Genomic DNA, 20,581 nt, shown 5'->3' on the forward strand with positions numbered 1-20,581 from the left:
GGGTGAAGCAAAGGCGCAGAATCGCCAAATTAGTTTTTTGCGCCGTGAGACGTTTCGTTTACTTTTTATCTGCAATCAATCAAATTTACTCGTTCTCTTGTAAATTTTTAGCATCTCTGCAAATTCTGCCAGGTCCAAGTTCCGAGTCCGACAGTGTTGAACAATATTTTATTCGATCGTGCGCATGTTAATCTAAATATATAATAAAATATTTTAGGTTATGTTAGCTGCTCAACTCTATAAGAACGTTAATTCACATTTTGGCGCACTGGGGAAAGTGTGCGCGGGTAAGTGTGCGCATATAGATTCATTAGAGTCATTCGGGGTAACTGAGCGCAGTGGGTAAGTGTGCGCTGTGCGTATATCTCGACTATGCAATGTATGAAAAAAGGGTTCATTTGGGTGAAGCAAGGGCGCAGAATCGCCATATAAGTTTTTCATAGGAGTGCGCCGTGCCACGTTTCTTTAACTTTTTATTTGCAATCAATCAAACTTACTAGTTTTCTTGTTAATTTTTAGCATCTCTGCACATTCTGCCAGGTCCAAATTCCGAGTCCCTCAGTGTTAAACAATATTTTATTCGATCATGGGCATATTAATCTAAATATATAATATAATAAAAAATTTTAGGTTCTCTTAGCTGCTCAACTCTATAAGAACGTCAATTCAAATTTTGGTTTACTGGGGAAAGTGTGCGCGGGTAAGTGCGCGCATAGATTCATTATATGGGCATTAGTTCAGTGAGGAATAAATTATGACATTGTTGATTTTCTTGGTTAGGACTCGATCAATATTGTCCTATTTGTTCAGAAAAATATGAAGAGCCATCAACAGGGGAATGTATCAAGTGTTGTGTTCACCAAGAATTGTGGTATGAACAATAATACACTGCTTGTAAAAAGGCGTTTCTATATTGACAATAAACAGCATTTCTCTAATATTGTAACATTTTGATGACATTATTTTGTAATTTGTTTTGATTGTGTGGTTCACTAAGCACTGCGTTCACTTACCCCGTGAGGGTGCGCACACTTACCCGCAATACGGGGCATGTGAACGCACTCCGACTTTCTCTATTAAATTCTTTTTTGCGGAAAGAAAATGATTTTGTTTGTTTGCTTTTCGATGTTTTCTTTTAGATTAGAAAATTCTCTATCTTATGAATATGTTTGAATTTTCCTAGCTTCAACATTTGAAACAGGGTATGGCTTGAAAGGCAAAAGTGCGCACAGTTGCCCCGAATGACTCTATATGGGCATTAGTTCAGTGAGGAATAAATGACGACTTTGTTGATTTTCTTGGTTGAAACTCGATCAATATTGTCCCATTTGTTCAGAAAAATATCTAGAGCTACCAACAGAGGAATGTATCAAGTGTTCACCAGGAATGGTGGCACGAACAATATTGCACTGCTTGTAAAAAGGCGATTCTGTATTGGCAATAAACAGCATTTCTCTAATATTGTAACATTTTGATGACAAACCGATTATTATTGAATGGACCAAAACTTGATGAAAATCCATAATTGCACTAAAAGCAGATTTATATTATTTTCACTTTCACATGTGTTGTTTAACCACGACACGTGTTTCGTTATCACAATAGCATCTTCAGGTGGGTGAAGGTAAACTGAAACCGATTAGGTAAGAATCGACCTTATCTGAAACATTGGCGACTCTATTTCCTATTTTTAGCCGTACAACAGACTGAAGAACTCGTGTAGATGGATGTCCGCAACATCTAATCAGACATAAAAACAAAGAATTTCGTATCGACAGTGATAGCTGTAATTTCAGGCTAAAGATCCGAGTGATTCGAACCGATGCTCATTAAGTGAAAAACTTATGATGGCCAATTAAATCAGTAGCCGATAAACCAGATTGTAATTGATCCCAGATGAATGTAAGTGATTATTGCCATTCAGAGTTATTGTTGATCATAGTAATTATTTCTCCTTGCTATTATGTATAGCTGATTAAATTCGATGACTCCATAAAAAATATGTGCAATTTGCTACTGCAGAAAATTATCGATCATAGTTAGGCTCTATTGTATGCCTCATTTGGTCGACTTATTTTTCAATTTAGCTGCTCGGATGGTCTGTTCAAATTGATGAAACTTGATCGTATATCATTCACGGCCTTTTATAGGTTGACCAAATTGATATAGTAATGATAGGAGCGTTCTGAATATATAGCTTTCGATAATGATCGAAAAAGTGATCAATAACTGATGACACTCAGTTTGGAGATATGTTTATGGTCGATAGATAATCTATATAGATGAAATTCGTTTGCATAATAGAAGGGAACATCGCCAGAGACATATTCTACCTATCTATCGAACACTTCCAACAGTATACGAAAATGCCCTTATTTGCTTTGTAAAAAATTAATTATTCGGAGTTTTTCGTAAATCCGAAGCATACTTTTCATAACACTATTAGGTGTCTCAACGAAAACAGGGGAAAACAACCATTTCGAGAATTTTCGAAACATGTATGACCATCCGATCCCTAAAACACTTTCATATATCATATTCAGAAAGGTATTCAACACAAACATCAAAAATTACGTGAAGTAGAGTCGTTCTTCTGACACTTCCTGTATCTCTATAGCTTATCACAGACTATAACACAAAAATCTCTGTAGATATAGTTGCAAACTGATTTCTCCTGATTTGAACAAATATATTCCTAGAAATTTTTTCTGATTATTTCATCAATCGTACTCTTCGACTGTATATTGTTGCCCCGTTTGGGTTAATAGTGGAGCTCATGTGAGGAAAATTGATTCACAGCTAAATCTTTCTATGTGAATATACTATTCAGATCTTCACCTATTCAATGGTTACCAGATCTTTCAAACATTGTACTGCCCCATATTCGTAGATGGAGCGCAGTTATGAATTCTTGGAATAAATTTTACTCCTTTCCCAACTCATTTCCAATTCTGCCCTATATTCAACAAAATACAATTCCCCGACTGAAGTAGCGTAAAGACTTATGATCTAACTAATCTATCTAACTACTATCTAACTAATTAAGGAAAGCCTTAATTCGAATGTAAAGGACAAGGCAGTCTGAATGGAATACGTGCCCTATTTTCAACAAAGAATTAGTTACTGATCCCTTGATTAGAGTTCCTGGTTTTGATCTTCCCAGGAAAATATGGTGTATTCTGAATCGGATAAGAACAGGTCACGGACGTTGCAATAGTATGCTTTACAGGTGGAATTCAGTTGAAAGCCCTAGTTGTGAATGCGGGGAACCAGAAGAAACCATAAATCATTTGTTTAATCATTGTCCCATTTATAAATTTCAGTAGGGCTATTCATGCAGTTTCCGAATCTTTTTTAAATTGGTTTTTGAATTTTAGGTCAATCTGGCATATAGAATTTAATTTTATTATCTAAAGTTTCTGCTTTTTTCATTTCAGATAAAATTTTCTGATAACTTGAAGAAGACTCAATGGATTTTATATTTCTTCGAAGAAACGATAATGAATTTTGCAGTGCGAGATGCCGTTCAATATAAAATAATTCAGCTTATTTTGTAAACAGTTTCATCTCCTACAATCCACTACACTCATGGGGTGAAAGGTTTCTTTACTGGGGTTGTTCCAAAAGCTCTTGTATCATAAGCAAAATTGTATGGTACCCTGTTACGCTAACCTCTGCTAAAACTGTATCTCATACACATCATATTGTTTGATATTAAAAATTGTAATGCTCTTCATCAAAAGAATATACAATCAATACTGGTTGTGCCTAACCCACTGTTTTCTATGTCTTTCATTATGAATAGGAAAAAATTACTCAAATTTCACTATCTTTACTTCAATAGCTTTATAGAGGCAGAAAATATTGAAATTTCGGTAAAATATTTGCTGTGGAACACTGTGTTCAATCTTCAAATTCGGAATTATTTACACAGACAAATTTTTTTCATTCTATTGTAGGTGTGTCACCGGAAAAAAATATTACGTCAAATTCAGCCCGCAAGGAAATTGTCATATTTTCCTAGGAGCGACCGACAAATATTCATCTTATGCAAGTACCATACAAATAATTTTCTATTTATTAGGTGAGACGAATCTGTAAATTATAGAGGACTTGCTGATCTTTGGAATTCGAACGTCGTATGTTGTACAGTTCCTCATTACCATATATCTTCCAGCATATTGAGAAAACGTGAAGATAATTGTTATAGCAGACGTAATAATTACTATTAATCAATATCGATAAATTATGTCTTACCGATATTGGACACAACGCATGGGTGGGCAAAGTTGTTCTCCAATTCCCAATCGTGCTTATCTTTCGATCTTGGCATGCCCCCTGTTTGTTTAGTTCTCAGGGTTCTTCCCTGGCGCACTGCACAAAGATATTTCGGGAAATGTTCTCACAGAAGTGACCCATTTATAAATAAAAATTGACGATTCTATCGTCTAGGATGTTATTCGTATGAATCAGAGCGAGCCAAGAATGTGGAATAACATTCATAATTCCTATTGGAAGGGTGGACTTTTAAACGAAACAGACTAGAAAACAAAATGGAATTAATGCTAGAACACGACGATTTCCGATTCCAAGGAGACAACTCTCAAGATGAAATTCCAATCCATATCGTTTCAGTCGTGTTACAACCACAACCCCTAAATTTTGAATGGGAAATACTGGGTATGCAACTTTTTTATTTCGAAATGCACACCCAGTATATCCTCCATTCGTATAAAAGAGCTGATTTCACGGAAATTTCAACAGTATACCATACCTTAGGTAAACAAATCAACGGTTTATGAGTTATCAGGATCCTTATGAAAAAAATTACGTAAATGGCAGGTCACACTTTTTGTAATTTTTTTTTTGGAGAGGTTTTTTTCGAAATAATCTTCACCAATTTCAATTTTTTCATTATATTGTCTTAAAGCACTGTTTGGGAAATTTCATTGTTGAAAACCCCAACATGTAAATTTTCAGCACAAAATTGTGCTAAACTATTGTCCATAAACGTCTGAAAGGCCATCGCTGTGAATCACCCTGTATAAATTAATATTTGGGAAAAACCTCCAAAATAGTATAATGAATTCAAATCGCATTGAAATCACTGAAACTACGATATTAGAAAAAACGATTTATGTATATTTTTAGAAAGATGAAATAAAGGTTTCTAATAGAAGTTCACACCTTACATAATATTATCTCCCATTCCGATATTGGCCTTTTTTTTTGGCTGGAATAAACGATGATTCCCTAACTATGCTTCGTGAAACTAGGCATAGATCATTGGATGCTCCAAAGAGTTCAAATAATATATAAAAAACAAACAGGAATATTAATTCTTCTTTCATGTCATATTATGAAGCTCTTCAATTTCATCTTCTTCATAACTTCATAACAAATGAAAGTGAACTCTTTAGATTGCAGCATGTCGCTGAAATGTGTAATATTCTACTCACCACAGAAATCAAGAAAAAGAATTAAGCGAACAGAAACAGATTTAACCTACAACCTCATAAATTGAATTCTTCAATCTCCACCTATGTATCTGAATGACATAATAATAAGAACGGTAGAAATAATTTTCAGAAAAATTGATCCCCAAATGTTTGAATGTTGACCAAAAGCGTGCAAGGGTAGAAGCATCGCGTTCGATCTGTGCTCTATTTAAAACCTTCTCAAACCGAATTGTTACTATGGATGAGACTTGGGTACATTTCTACTATCCAGAAAAAAAGCAACAATCGATGGAATGGCGACACTCTGGTTCTCCAAGACCTAAGAAGTTTCGTTTCGTGTCCAAAAATCTGCTGAAAAAGTTCCTCCTTCAGTTTTTTGGAATTGCCATGGAGTAATCATGATTGATTTTTTGGATAAGAGTAGAACAATAACCGGAGATTACTATTCGACATAACTTACCACTATATGGGAAAAAATGAAAGAAAAAAGACGCGGAAAGCTTTCCAAAGGTGATTTTTTTTGCAGGACAACGCCCCTGCATACAAATCTCATGTTGCCATGCAAAAAATTCGTGATTTAGTGTTTGAACACCCCCCTTATTCACCAGATTTGGCTCCATCCGACTATCATCTCTTTCCTCGACTGAAAAAAAGTTTAAAAGGTCGTAAATTTTCTTCCAACGAGGAAGTAATAAAAGCTATGGAGATCTGGTTTGCAGAGCAGGAAGAAACATTTTTTTCGAAAGGTCTAGAGACGTTGCAGGTTCGCTGTAATGAATATATCCAATTAAGAGGAGAATAGGTTGAGTAATAAAATATTTTGGCATTGAAATCTTGTTTGGTTTATAGTAGGCTAAGAATTTCTCAATATATCCTCGTAATATATTCCGAAATTAATTTCATTGGATAAAACCGTTTGTGTGATAAAACTAAAAATTCCATTTTTGTATGGTTTTTCAACAGTGTGCACCTATCTCTCAAACCCCGATTCGAAAAAAATGGTAAATTAAAAATGTGAAAGAAACAGACGAGCAATTCAACAACATTCATGAAATACCTCATCTCCTGAAAAGGGTTTTCAACATTTTTTTTATTAAAATTGCAGCATTATCTTGTAGCTACTCAATAACTTGCGAACATCATAGTAAAATGAGTAAGAAGACAAAGAAAATGTTCGTACTGAATAATACAGGTGGTTGGACAATGATGATCAGCGCTTCTATCACAGATCTATTTCACAACCTGATCAGCAGGGGTCGTGGGAACAACCAACCACCAATATGTAACATACACTTTCCTCAATCAAAAATGCGTAGCGTACTGCTCAAGACATAAATCTCAGTCTGTCGGACATAAATATTCCCGTTGTCGTTTGTTTGAGATCGAACTGTATCATTGAGTTGATTGTGATGGATTACTGCTTGATATATTGTTCTTTAATTCTATATGGTCCATCAATATCGACCCACTTCTTCTTTTCAAGTCCACCTGTGTATGGGTTCCAGAGTAATCGCGAAATGCCAACTCAATTCGCATTGTTTGCTGATTTCCCGTTATGCTCAACTTATAAATCAATCTGTTTGCATACGATTATTCCTTTTATTGAAAATGGGTCAGTCTATGCGAAAATGAGGAAATGATTCGGATTCTCCGTTCCTGTTTGCAATTGTGAGATAGCTGGTTGTATACGAGGATATATTGAAAAATTCTTAGCCTACTACAGAACCGAAAAAATTTCAATGTCAAAATATTTTATTCCTCAACATATTCTCCTCTTAATTGGATACATTTATTACAGCGAACTTGCAACGTCTCTAGACCTTGAAACAAAAAGTTTCTTCTTGCTCTGCAAAGCAGACCTCCACAGCTTTTATCACCTAATAGTTGGAAGAAAATTTACGACCTTTTAAACTTTTTTTCAGTCGAGGAAATAGATGATAGTCGGATGTAGCCAAATCTGGTGAATGAGGGGGGTGTTCTAATAATATAATACCGAAATCACGAATTTTTTGCATAGCAACATGAGATTTGTGTGCAGGGGCGTTGTCCTGCAAAAACAAAACACCTTTGGATAGCTTTCCGCGTCTTTTCTCTTTAATTTTTTCCCGTAGAGTGGTCCGTAATGTCGAATAGTAATCTCCGGTTATTGTTCTACCCTTATCCAAAAAATCAATCATTAATCCTCTATGGCAATACCAAAAAACTTAAGAAAGAACTTTTTCAGCAGATTTTTGGACTCGAAACTTCTTAGGTCTTGGAAGACCAGAGTGTCGCCTTTCCATCGATTGTTGCTTTGTTTCTGGATCGTAGAAATGTACCCAAGTCTCATCCATAGCAACAATTCGGTTTAAGAAGTCTACAGCGTTTTCAAATGGAGCACAAAAAATGCTGAAGAAAAAATTGGTAAAATATTTGTACGAGTTGAGGACTCACCCTGTATACCTGATTCTATTCCATTGAACTAAAGTTCAATGTTCTATTCTGGCGATCTACAGAGCTGCTGCTGTCTCGTTTTCAATGGCCTACTCTGCGACTCTGCTGTGTATTGCATTTGGGATATTTTCAGAGTCATGGTGATATTTTCAGATTAGTGTGCCGTTAACACGCTCTGCGGGATATAAATCCGGTATGGTCTAGTGGCTAGGATACCTGGCTCTCACCCAGGAGGCTCGGGTTCGATTCCCGGTACCGGAAAAACGTTTTGCCTTCAGGGCTCAAATAGGCTGATCAATTGAAATTTTCTTTTGACACATGAAAAACTTCTAATTCCAGCTCAAGCATGATTCACTCTGTATAAGCTCAATCGAATTTCACATCATAATCATCCTGTTGGGATGAAATAAGAATTCGGATATTTCAGTTCTTTGAGATTTATGGTTCGTAATGGTCATGATGAAAAAACTGGGTAATATCTTGTGTTTTAAAAAGATTCACCAAATGATTGAAAAATTATATTCCGAGATTCATTTCATTCGATAAAAATTTTTTATGGTTTTCAACCGAGCTGATTCGGTTTCAACTGAATTCCATCGTAAAAGCATACTATTACAAGGTCCGTGACCTGTTCTTATACTATTCAGAATACACCATATTTTCCTGGGATGATCAAAACCAGGAATTCTATTCGAAGGATCACTAACTAATTTTTGGTTTTCCATTCAGACTGCAAAATGTCTTTGTCCTTTAGGTATATTCAAATTAAGGAAAGAGTTGGAAAATAAGGGTTAAGACGAATTCAGTCTGGGAATCGTATTTTGTGGAATATAGGACAGAAGTGGAAATGAGTCTAGAAAGGAAAAAAATTATAACTGTACTCTGTCTATGAATGGGCCATACAATGTTTGAAAGAACTGGTAACCATTGAATAGGTGAAGATCTGAATAGTTCCAGTAACACCTTTTTCTGGAAGAATCCAGCTCAACTCCTAGATATTTTGAATCGAAGTTATGTCCCGAAAAAAATTACCGAAAACTTAGCTCAATTTTCTATTTTTTTGATGATTATTCAAATGGAAACACGAAGCCTCGGTTTTATTTTGTTTAGGAGGCAAACGCTACTCGTAAAAGTAGTTCCTCAAAATTTTTAAATCTGTAGATAAATTATTTTCTTTGTATCTAAAATCCAAATGACTGAGTGCGAGAGCAATATCATCAGTGTATATGAATCTACCAGAAGAAAGGAAAAGGGATATCAAACAGATATAAATTGAAAAGAAACTGATCCTTGCGTGGAAGACCACTATTCAAAGTTTTGAAATTACTACTATGTATTATCATCAACAAAAACACTAACCCTTCCATCTAACAGCATGTTTTCTTATTCTGCAGATAAATCCACAAATGCTGTTTTCAGTTCATCATTGAAACTTGCTTCAATGACAGTGGTATAATAAGGCTCAGAACCTGATCGCAGCAATTTCTATTTTTCCTGAAACCCCCTTGAAAATTTTAGGAAGCTAAATCTTGACTCGCTCAATAAGAATAAACTATAGGATCAGAAGAATCCTTTACACGTTTTAAAATTTCTATGACTTTCGCCTTTTAGAACTCGGAAGAAAAATTGACCTAAGAATGTTTTCATAAAAAGATAACAACCAGGACAATTTTGCCTAAATGCTTGAGGAACTCAGGATAAAACCCAGATTTGGGGGATTTAATTGCTGACTTCAATTCATCCATACTGTATGGATTAGAGATGACATCCACAGCTGGAGTTGACGTCCTAAAAATGTGTAATTTATGTTTCATATCTTTCATTTTCAGTGATGCCCACTGCGATATTACTATCATGTCATCTACTATCGATGACAATTGTTCAAACTATACTCCACCATGTCTTTTCATTTTTCTTTAATGAAGTTAAAAACTAAGCATTGCGTTACCTAGTCTACACCATAATACTCATATTACAAGTTGAGATAGACTTTATCACTCGAACATGGAGATTAAACCGCCTCATTAGTAGGTTGCTCCTAAATGGTTGTCTCTCTGACTACGCTGATGTTATGATAATATTCATTACTCGAGATAGAAACTCAAGGAATTGTGTATATTTTGTGTTATATCAGGAGAAGATCTAATTTCTTCAACTATACTATATACGTTCTCACGAGATGACCACCTCGAGGAAATTCCATAAAGAGAAGATATAACATTGAATGTTCGAATATTGTTATTTTTTTTTGTTCAGTAGGTAATATGGAACAGTAAAATATGAACACCGAGTAATGGTGGGAATTTTTTCGTAGCAGATGTTTCACATGGTATATGACCAGAGCTAGGCAAATAATAAGGTTTGTTTTCATTGAAATACAATTAACACTGTTTTAAATAAATGAATAAAACATAAGTAGATACCAGATATTTCAAATGGTGTACCTATTCGAAATAAAAACGATATAATTCAGTGTTTCAACTATTTTTATTTGAAATATCAAAGTTACAAAATACAGTCATTAAATAGAATACGGCTAATCCAGCACAGCCATTTAATAGGTAATAGAAGAATTTCGTTTCAGGAAGACAATAAGATTTTTAAAAAAAAAACCTCTTGATGAGCAATGCATATAACCTGCATGAAAAAAACAATCTTTCCTTAGGTCCTGATGAACACGAACGTGTATTGTATTGTATATGAATAATTTTTTTTTTATTCGGATAGTTTTCAAGATTGGCTTTTTGCTTTTATCGTTTTGGAAGCTGACTAACTATAAATAACTTCATATAACGGATGAGATATTTGTGTCATATACGAACGTAAAAAACTTTTTAAGCCGAGAGTTCTTTCAATCTTTTTGTATCTCGGGTTTAGAAGTTGGGGAAACAGGCAAGAATCTCAAGTAATTTCAATAATACGAGGATCTATTGATATCGAGTTAGCCAGTTCCATGCATAAAAAAATATTGCGTTACCATAGCAACGAACAATAACTCATTAGAAATGTCAGTGTGAAGTTTGAGGTCAAAAACGTAAACCAGAATTACGCAATAAATTAAAGAGAGAAAATGTTCACCGGAATTGTGAAAATCGAAAAATTGGAGTATCGAGCCATCATCAAGTAACTGTATTTACGAAGATATGCTTAATACCGTTGGTGATCAATGTCCTTCGTATGCGACCGTGAAAAATTGGACTGGAAGCTTCAAAAGAGGTGAATTTTCCATTGAAGATGATGACCGATCGGGAAGGCTAGTTTCTGTGTCAGTCCACGAAAATATCGATGCAGTTCATGACATGATTTTATCAGACCGTCGAATCCGGCTAAAACGGATATCTGAAGCACTAAATATTTCATACGAACGCATTCATCATATAGTTCACGTCAATTTGGTCATGAGAAACATTGCTGCAAAATGGATCCCCAAATGTTTGAATGTTGACCAAAAGCGTACAAGGGAAGAAGCATCGCGTTCGATCTGTGCTCGATTTGAAAACGATGTAGACTTCTTAAACCGAATTGTTACTATGGATGAGACTCGGGTATATTTCTACGATCCAGAAACAAAGCAACAATCGATGAAATGGCGACACTCTGGTTCTCCAAGACCCAAGAGGTTTCGCGTCCAAAAATCTGCTGGAAAAGTTCTTGCTTCAGTTTTTGGGATTTCCATGGATTAATCATGATTAATTTTATGGATAAGCGTAGAACAATAACCAGAGATTACTATTCGACATTACTGACCACTCTACGGAGAAACATAAAAGAGAAAAGACGCGAAAAGCTACCAACAGGTGTTTTGTTTTTGCAGGACAATGCCCCACACACAAATTTCATGTTGCCATGAAAAAAATTCGAGATTTAGGGTTTGAATTACTAGATCACCCACCCTTATTCACGAGATTTGGCTCCATCCGACTATCATCAACTGAAAAAAAGTTTAAAAGATCGTAAATTTTTTTCCAACGAGGTGGTAATAAAAGATGTGGAGGTCTGGTTTGCAGAGCAAGAAGAAACATTTTTTTTGAAAGATCTAGAGACGTTGCAGGTTCGCTGTAATAAATGTATCCAATTAAGAGGAGAATATGTTGAGTAATAAAATATTTTGACATTGAAATTTTGTTTGGTTCTATTGTAGGCTAAGAATTTTTCAATATATCCTCCCTTCATTGAGTTCAAAACTTTCGGAAATGTGACCACAACCAACGTTTTATTCACCTGAGAAAAAGTGTTAACGTCGTTTAAGTTTGGCATCGAAACTCGCACAACAAGAAACAGGAATGTTTTCTCCGACGTGCATTGGTGTTACTCACGGGTTAAAAAAGAAAAAATGCGATTAATGCTTCCTACCACGGACGGTTTTCACCAGACGCCACAGTAGGTATATTTCTATCGGGTAAATGAGCTTTTACCGGCCATAATTGAAAGAAATCAATACGTAAACGGTATCAACAATATAATAACACGTACCGCTTATAAATTTTTATCTCCGATGTGCACGCTGGATGACATTGTGTGGTCTCTGCAGAAATATGCTGCCCGTTCCGAACGGTAGTAATCCGGTAGAATTATGTGGTTTCCTTTTTAAATGTACGATACAGCGCTTCCCGTCTGAATCCTTCGAATTAGAATCAGAGGCGGCACATTATTTTGCGATCTGATCATTCTCCTAAACACATTGATGTGTATAGAGGTTCTTCAAAAATATTGCATATCGTACACTTTCGAAATAGTCAGACGTTAGCTAAGCCCAATTGAAAATCGTAAATTTTCATACAAAGCTTCATTATTCCCAAAAAGGCTTCCAAATATTCTAACTTCAATCAAACTAGCAGGAAAATTTGTTTTTCATGAGGTGGCAATGATCGAAACCGCCACGTTAGTTAAAATATCATTTGCACCCAGAGAAAGTGGAATGAACTCTTAAACTCTCCTCAACAACAAATAGTAGGGGAGCCCAAGAGGGTTATTTGGGAGGACCATGTGGAATACCTATACCTACATACTAAAAAGAAGACCTGTATAATATAGTGAGATCTGTGTAGGACAGGATCAAAATAGTTAAAATAAGGTCATAAGACAAACTCGAAAGTGTATTTTATTATTTACATGTTGGAAAGTGCACATTCCAAAAATTTGACAATTTAAGGACAATTTAATCTGACAGTTTTCACAAACAACAAAAGGTTATAAAATTAGGTTTTTTGTTGAATATGTCCCATCATGTGCTTAAAAGTATTCTTGCATTCGTTATGTGAGTTGTTATTTACATGTTGGAAAGTGCACATTCCAAAAATTTGACAATTTAAGGACAATTTAATCTGACAGTTTTCACAAACAACAAAAGGTTATAAAATTAGGTTTTTTGTTGAATATGTCCCATCATGTGCTTAAAAGTATTCTTGCATTCGTTATGTGAGTTGAGAATCATAAAATTATCCACAACTTTGGTCCCAAGCCATTTGTATACCTTCAAGCGTTTTTGAAATAGAGGGAAGTGAGTAGGTACTATTTATGCTGAAACGAAGGTAAAATTTAATGTCAGTCTACAGTATATAGGGGAGCCTAGGGAGCATTGATACATGGGGAGGCTTGATACAGGCTTATATCCGCGATCTGTAGCCGTTTTCAAAAGTATTATACTAGTGAACACTATTCTTTGGCAGAGGGCATTGCGTGACGTTAATCTGTAAGGCTAACAGTAGTTTGTTTGTGAAATATTCAACGAAGAGTGTTTCGAGGTGAGAAATTGTAAGTTTTTACTCAAGTTACCTAAGGGTTTTATGATCATGCATTAATTCTTCGGCATAAACAAACATTTCACTGGGAAATATGCATAAAACTACTCAATTTACAGTTTTATTCGCTTTTCAAAATATATGAGAATAAGATGAAAACTTAAATCACTTTAAAAATTGCTTTCAGGGAGGTTTGAGACATTTGTCGTGGGGAGGCCTGATACATGTATCATCTTCAAAAAATTTTCCGTAGCTAGTTGGATAGGCCTACATGAAGGTGTTTTCACCATCCAACATATCAAAGGGATTTTTAACAACTGGAATTTATCCGTACAATCCCCATGTATTAACGAGGCCGACTTTTCGTGTGCGGAAGTGACTAACCGACCATTTCCTGATTTTTCTACACCTATGGGACCAAAGCAAGCCAGTATCATTGCTGACCTACCTTCTGATCTAAATAATCCTCTCGATTACTCTCCCAGTACATCGTATCAATCCTCCCATATGTGGGGAGGCTTGAGACAGTTTGCATGTTTTTGTGTTCAACGTTCTGTACAAAGATAATAGAGTAGAAAGATAGGAAACGCCCTCATATCGCTAGTACTAAAAACCGACTACATTTTGGCCAGTGAAAACACATTTGACAATGAGATGGCGCTGAAAACGTATTATCAATACAGAAAAACTGTTTAATAACAGTTTTCTGTTTTATAATTGAGGGGCGCGAAATTCGAATTATATTCCTTGTATTGAATTTCAATATTGACCTTGTTGAAACTAGAAAACAAACATCCTGAGCCTGTTTTTTTTTTTTGTGACCAGGATGTTATTTTTCATCTGAAAATTGTTTGGAATCGATTGGTATCAATGAAATACGCTGATGGATGTGATACATTTTTATTTGCAATCTATAAAAAATTTACAAAAATTTGAAATTATGGACAACGAATAGAGCTTTGATATTGATTAAGATATTGATTAGGACACAAGAGTACATGATTAGCTGCTAGAGGAACGTCATAGGTGTTTTTTCTGTGAAAACGTTTTGAATTAAGAAACTGAGTTGAATTTGTACAATTTTTATCAAAAATTGATATGAACCAATATTCAATTTACCGTCATAGTATACACATTTCCGTTAATTACATATTATTCACAACATTTTCAAAACCACAATTGAAAAAAACCTTACAGATGTATACAAGACCTGTATTCAAGCCCGTCAGTATAATTTCTTCATGCTTTTTTATGATTTCCTCATAGTATGGTCTCTTTATGACACAATATACAAATTGATTGACGAATGAACAAAACACTCACAGAAGGTTTCATAAAATTTTGACTTTCCAAACGACAATTTGACAGTCACCCGATCCCAAATCGAAATCCATAAAACTTTTGCATTTCTGAATATATTGAAGGCAATTGAGAATCTTTGAATGGAGGTATAAAAGTCATAATTTCCCCTAAATGAGCACTTCATGTAAGGGATGCTTCCTGCATGCAACAATTTACGTGGATGAACAGTTCTCAATCGACTTGCAGTAAAATGTTGCACATGGTGTAGTTAGTAGTTCTTGCAGGCCCTGAAAATTGTATCCACTTCTTAGCACTGAAAATAAAAATTAATGAATGACCGAGTCACATGTCACCAGTTAATACTTACATTCCCATTTTCCTAAGTAAAATTCGTTTTATTTGATCCACAGTTCTTCACCATACAATAATTTTCGATCGATATTCTGAGGTTTTCGCCAAGAAATTAGACAAAACTTTCAATAATCAGCAACTAGAACGGACTCGAAAAACAAAAGGCGATACGCGGTTGTCTATGGATACGAGAATCAAAACATTCAAAACCTGTTCAATCAAAATGGCCATACATAACTCTGACATCTCGCAAAATTTCATATGTCCTTCGAATTAAAATTTTAACCAGTCTTAGAGCCTTAAAAACACATTTGAAACACAGATGGCGCTCACATCACTTTAGTCGCTTCGTTTCCTATCTTTCTACTCTATAATCTTTGGTTCTGTACAGAATAAGATGTTTATGTTTTGAGACTTCTATATTTATTTTGTTGAACGATTAATTGAAGAATTATATAATATAAGAAAAGTCCTGTTTCTTCATATAATTCAGTTTCCAGAATAAAAATTCCAAAAAACGTATCAACCCTCCCCAGTTTCCCCTAATCAATTGTTGATAAATTCAGCAATAAATTATAGGTGACCTTATTGGTTAAAAATGAATAACCCTTTCAAAAATAAATTTTTGGTATGGTATCCTATAGGTATGGAGAAAAGTTTTCTTGATAGACAAATTTTTAGGGTGTTTTTTCTATCTTTTATTGCAATCATAGGGAACCAACAACAAAATTTTTGTATCAATGTATTTTCGCTCCTATTAGGATAAATTTTATTACTGTCAGTTTTCTCATTTCTGAGAAAAATTTTTCTTTTTAGGTGACATCTTTCAGAAGCTTTATCTAAACAGGTACTGCCCAAAAAAAAATTATGAAACACTCTTACTATTCTTTGACAAAAAATCACCCTTCAAATTTTTCTGCATCTGTTTATGTATATCTTGTATATGGTTAGTTAGTTGGTTTAGTGACATATGTGGGGTATAAACAATATCAAATGTCAAATGCTCATACACGTAACTTTTTTCACATGTTTGGTCGATTATATCCCCATTCTGCATCGTGGCCACCTTACAAAAATCAAATTAAAACTTTTATTACTCGACACATAATTAGTTCAGGCTTATGTGATTGTAAATTCATGTGAATAAGTAACACCTATTATCAAGGGTTAATTGAGCAATGTAATATTTCACATACAACTTGGTAGTGATTCGCGTTGCAAAATTAAACAAATTATTCTTTAATAATTCTCTGTACGAGACTAAAAAATGTACTTGAGTAATTCACTCCAAAGAAACTAAAATACAACCTGGGTCTGAAAAGCAATAGAAAATATAATTTCCATAAATTTAATAAACTCAATCACTTTTGTATTGAAGTTATTATCCGAGTTATGTGTCCTTATATCGGTGTATTACGCATTGCAAGTTCGTGAATTTTTCTTTTCTTTGTCGCTATTGGAAAGTTGTTAATATTTTTTCATTGTTTTTTTATTGGTTAATTTGTCGTCTATGTTGAGGTGGTTGATGATATTTGCCATGCTAACTCTTCTATCACCAAGCATCCACTGTTTCATCCTATATTTGAAGTTTTTATAGCTTTTTAGGTTCTTCAGTTTTTTTGGAAGGATGGAGTATAATTTCGGTGATAGATAATTGCATTATCTTTGACCTATTCTTTTTCAGCACTTCAATAACTCAAAGGTGTTTTCTCTGTTGTCGTATGATATTGATGTTAAATTTCTTTATTTTGTTGTTTGTTAATATTTTCATAAAATTGAATGCTTATCGTTTTATGAGTGTTGAGTTTTGATGCGTTTCTTCTGTTCAAATAAATTGAAAGTGAATATAAACTTCTCGGTTAATGAATTTAATCAACTGTGTTCATGATCTTTTCAGTCTAGGTGCTTCCTAGTGCAGAGTTTCTATGGTTTCTCTGTCAGCCACCAGAGGGCGCATCTCTTATTTTGCAATGCGATATTAGTCACCTCAGGGCATCAAACAACAAGTCTATTTTCAGACTTTACAACACTGCAGAACAGCATCTACTTTTCTTCAGCAGCGGGTTGGTCTATCTATTGATACTCCGAGTCATGGTGATTGGCTAGTTATATTTAGATCGTAACATTTGTTATGTTTTGTATATCAATAGATGTTATGTACCTGGACTATTTTCTATTGACAAAATACTCCACAATTTGACTTGCAATACAGGGTGGGCAAAATTCGTTGTCTACTGATGGATTCTCGAGAGCTAGAAGAAACGGATGACACATGTCCTAGCTCTTTTTCACAGAAACAAAGAATGGTGAAAACTTTAGCCTCCTACGGTTATTCGTTTTTGAGTTATTAGCTAAAATTTAGATTTTGACGATTTCGAAAAGTTCTCATAACTTTTTAGTCTTTGAAGTTACAGATTTGTAACTTGAACCTTCTACAGGCACTTCTTCACGCAGAATCCATTAACGAGCACAAAATTTTTTCATTTCGAATCATCAAAGCTTCATTTTTTTTAAAAGCAGAAAATTACAATTTCAGTTATTTTTGAATTGGAAAAAACACCTCATCAATAAATTCTAAGTATGAAAGTGTCTAAGAAGGTGCAAGTTTTAGACCTGTAACTTCTAAGACAAAAAAGGTATGAGAACTTATCCAAATCGTTAAAATCTCATTTTTTGCCTATAACTCGAAGACGAAGAATTTTAGGGGGCTACGGTTGTCACCATTCCTTGTTTCTCTGAAAAAGAGCTAGAAAATGTGTCATCCGTTTTCTTCTAGCTTCTAAAGTTCTTGAAATCCACTCAGTAGACAACGAATTTTGCCCAGCCTTTACATACAAGTGGAGTGTTGCAGAGCCTTAAAATTTGCCTATCTATAAGATCGCAAAACTTTTTTATGTAGGCAATAATGTATTTTGAAGCCAGTATGTACTAATAACAAAATACCTAACAGTCAGGATGAGCAGGATTATTTTTGTTATGTCTACGTTTCACTGTATTTTGTATTTCATAATTCAAATATACGACTTGAAAATTGTGGAAAGTATCTCGTATTTTGAATAAATGTGGAATAATATTTTGTAATTTGTTTTGAACAGAAACAAAAGAAATATTCTGCTCATCTCTGGAAGTTAGAAAGTATTGGAAATGATAGACCACAACATGCACGAATCAAAAAGAACAATTTTGAGTGTCCAAAGGGGGCTGGTGATTCCACTTCCGTACCGCCACTGGCCAACCTATAATTTGATCGACATAGCCAAATTGGTAATCTCGCCCGATAATTTGTTCCATTTAGTGCTGATTATTAGTAGGGATGGCTGATATTAGAGAGGATAATTCTCGTTATTGTCGATACCACCCAGTAGCGCACGACAGATCCAATTGCGGTTGATGAAACTCTGCCGTTTAAGGCGAACAATGAGTTTCATTGTTACGAATCCCCTTTTGTTGCTTTTGTTTTTCGTTTATTATTCGTCCGATAGGCAATTGTCTCGATATAATTGTTTTGCATTCCCAGTATTTTCCGGTATAATTGAGTTATTACCCTGTTGATTTATTAAGAAGTAGATGCCTTAGTGAAATTAAACAATTAGCGGGAGAATTCTCGGCATAGTTATGGAAACTGACGGTGATCTCGAATTACGATGCGACTTAATCGTTTGTGAAATGCTCGACGCGGCCTACCTCTTCACGCAGGATGTACGAATAAGGATAAGGAAGTTTTTTCATCAAATTTAATTTACCTCTGGAAAGGACGGTGCCTATGAAGGCGTAGAAGGGCCATGGCGTTATTTTATTTACTAGCTTGAACCAACGGCTTCGAAATATACGTTAGTAAACTATGCTATAATCCATTCCCTTTTATTTTAGCACTCGGTTGGCCATGGAAATTTGACACATTTCACTCTGTATAATACGAAAATGTGGAGTTATGAAGCTTGTCAAAACATTTTTGGGTCTTAAATCAACACTATGTTGCCCGTTCTACGTAAAAGTTTCTGTTATTACGTATTTTATCACAATGTCGAATCTCTTCGGAAAATATGTGACAAACATAATTGAAGTTTATACAAACTGATTGAGGCATACCAAATACAGTTATTTGAATGGAAAATACAGGAGATCAGTATAATATCATAATATGCACTAGCTTGAGGAGAGTTAATGTTCGTTATCTTCTTTCGCTAAAGTTTGAATACGTTACATCAGTTGTAGATTTCAAAAATATTAACCCGAAGATGAAATGCATATGATGCAGTAGTTCCTTCTCTCGAAGGAATTAAGAGATTATTACAAGAATGTTAAATGCTTCAACAAAAATCATCTTGCATCAATATAAGTAAAAGGAATTAGAGGAAGTTTCAAGTCAAGATGAACTTCACCTTTGAGCAAAAATTTCACATGAATAAACAATCAACAGGACAACTGGCGCGTATTTGTGGCTGTTCATCTTAACATTGATATAATAATAATAATTAGGTATTTATTGGTACCTTAAGACATTTACAATGTATAGGACAAGTCAAATGAAAAATAGAAAAATCAATTTTCGGGAACTTATTCTACGATGACATTCATCGAAAATCCTGTATCCTTTTCGGTTTAATTCACTCAAACATAAAATTCTCAAATGCCACCACTTTTTTGGATCTCCCAATAGAAGGAAATTCTTTGTCATCCTCTTCATTCACAATCTTTCTGATTGTGGAAATATTCAGCTGAAATATAAGTCGTTTAGATTCAGATGAAATATAATATAAATTCTCTTACATTGGATAAATTCGCTAACGACTGCTGAAATAAATGTGAATGGAGTATATAAATAGCATTTTTCATCAGGAATATATGACGCACATAAGGGTTCCATTAATTTTTATATTAATTTTTCCGATGCCAGCTGAAAATTAAATGGAAAATTATTTTGAATTGAAAACGTTATCGTCCCCTTTCGAGTTATACAAAGTTGTACTTGACCATCTATTCATTATATGGAAAAAAATTTCAGATGAAAACTTACTAGAATAAACTTTCTACTCTCTAGTGAAATTCCCATCAAAATCTGGTCCCGGAGTTTTAATATGTAGAGACCCTTTTCAAATTGAACATTATTTTGGATCAAATTGAAATACAGAATTGGTAATCGTAGGTTATTATAGAAAATTAAGTAAATGTCAACTCGAAATTTTTGATGAAATTCGTCGAGCTCTACAGTGTGGGCAAAATTCGTTGTCCACTGATGGAATCTGGAGATCTATAGGAGCTAGAAGAAAACGGACACATTTCTGAGCTCTTTTT

General features: G+C 34.6%; 1 non-coding gene across 1 annotated transcript; it reads left to right on the forward strand.

The window, feature by feature from the left end:
* The first annotated feature begins 8,081 nt into the window (after positions 1-8,081).
* Trnae-cuc lies at positions 8,082-8,153 on the forward strand. The gene has a single exon. It is a non-coding gene; the product is annotated as a tRNA-Glu (tRNA).
* The last annotated feature ends 12,428 nt before the right edge of the window (positions 8,154-20,581 follow it).

This window comes from Coccinella septempunctata, chromosome 1, assembly GCF_907165205.1.
Source record: "Coccinella septempunctata chromosome 1, icCocSept1.1, whole genome shotgun sequence".
Taxonomy (NCBI): domain Eukaryota; kingdom Metazoa; phylum Arthropoda; class Insecta; order Coleoptera; family Coccinellidae; genus Coccinella; species Coccinella septempunctata.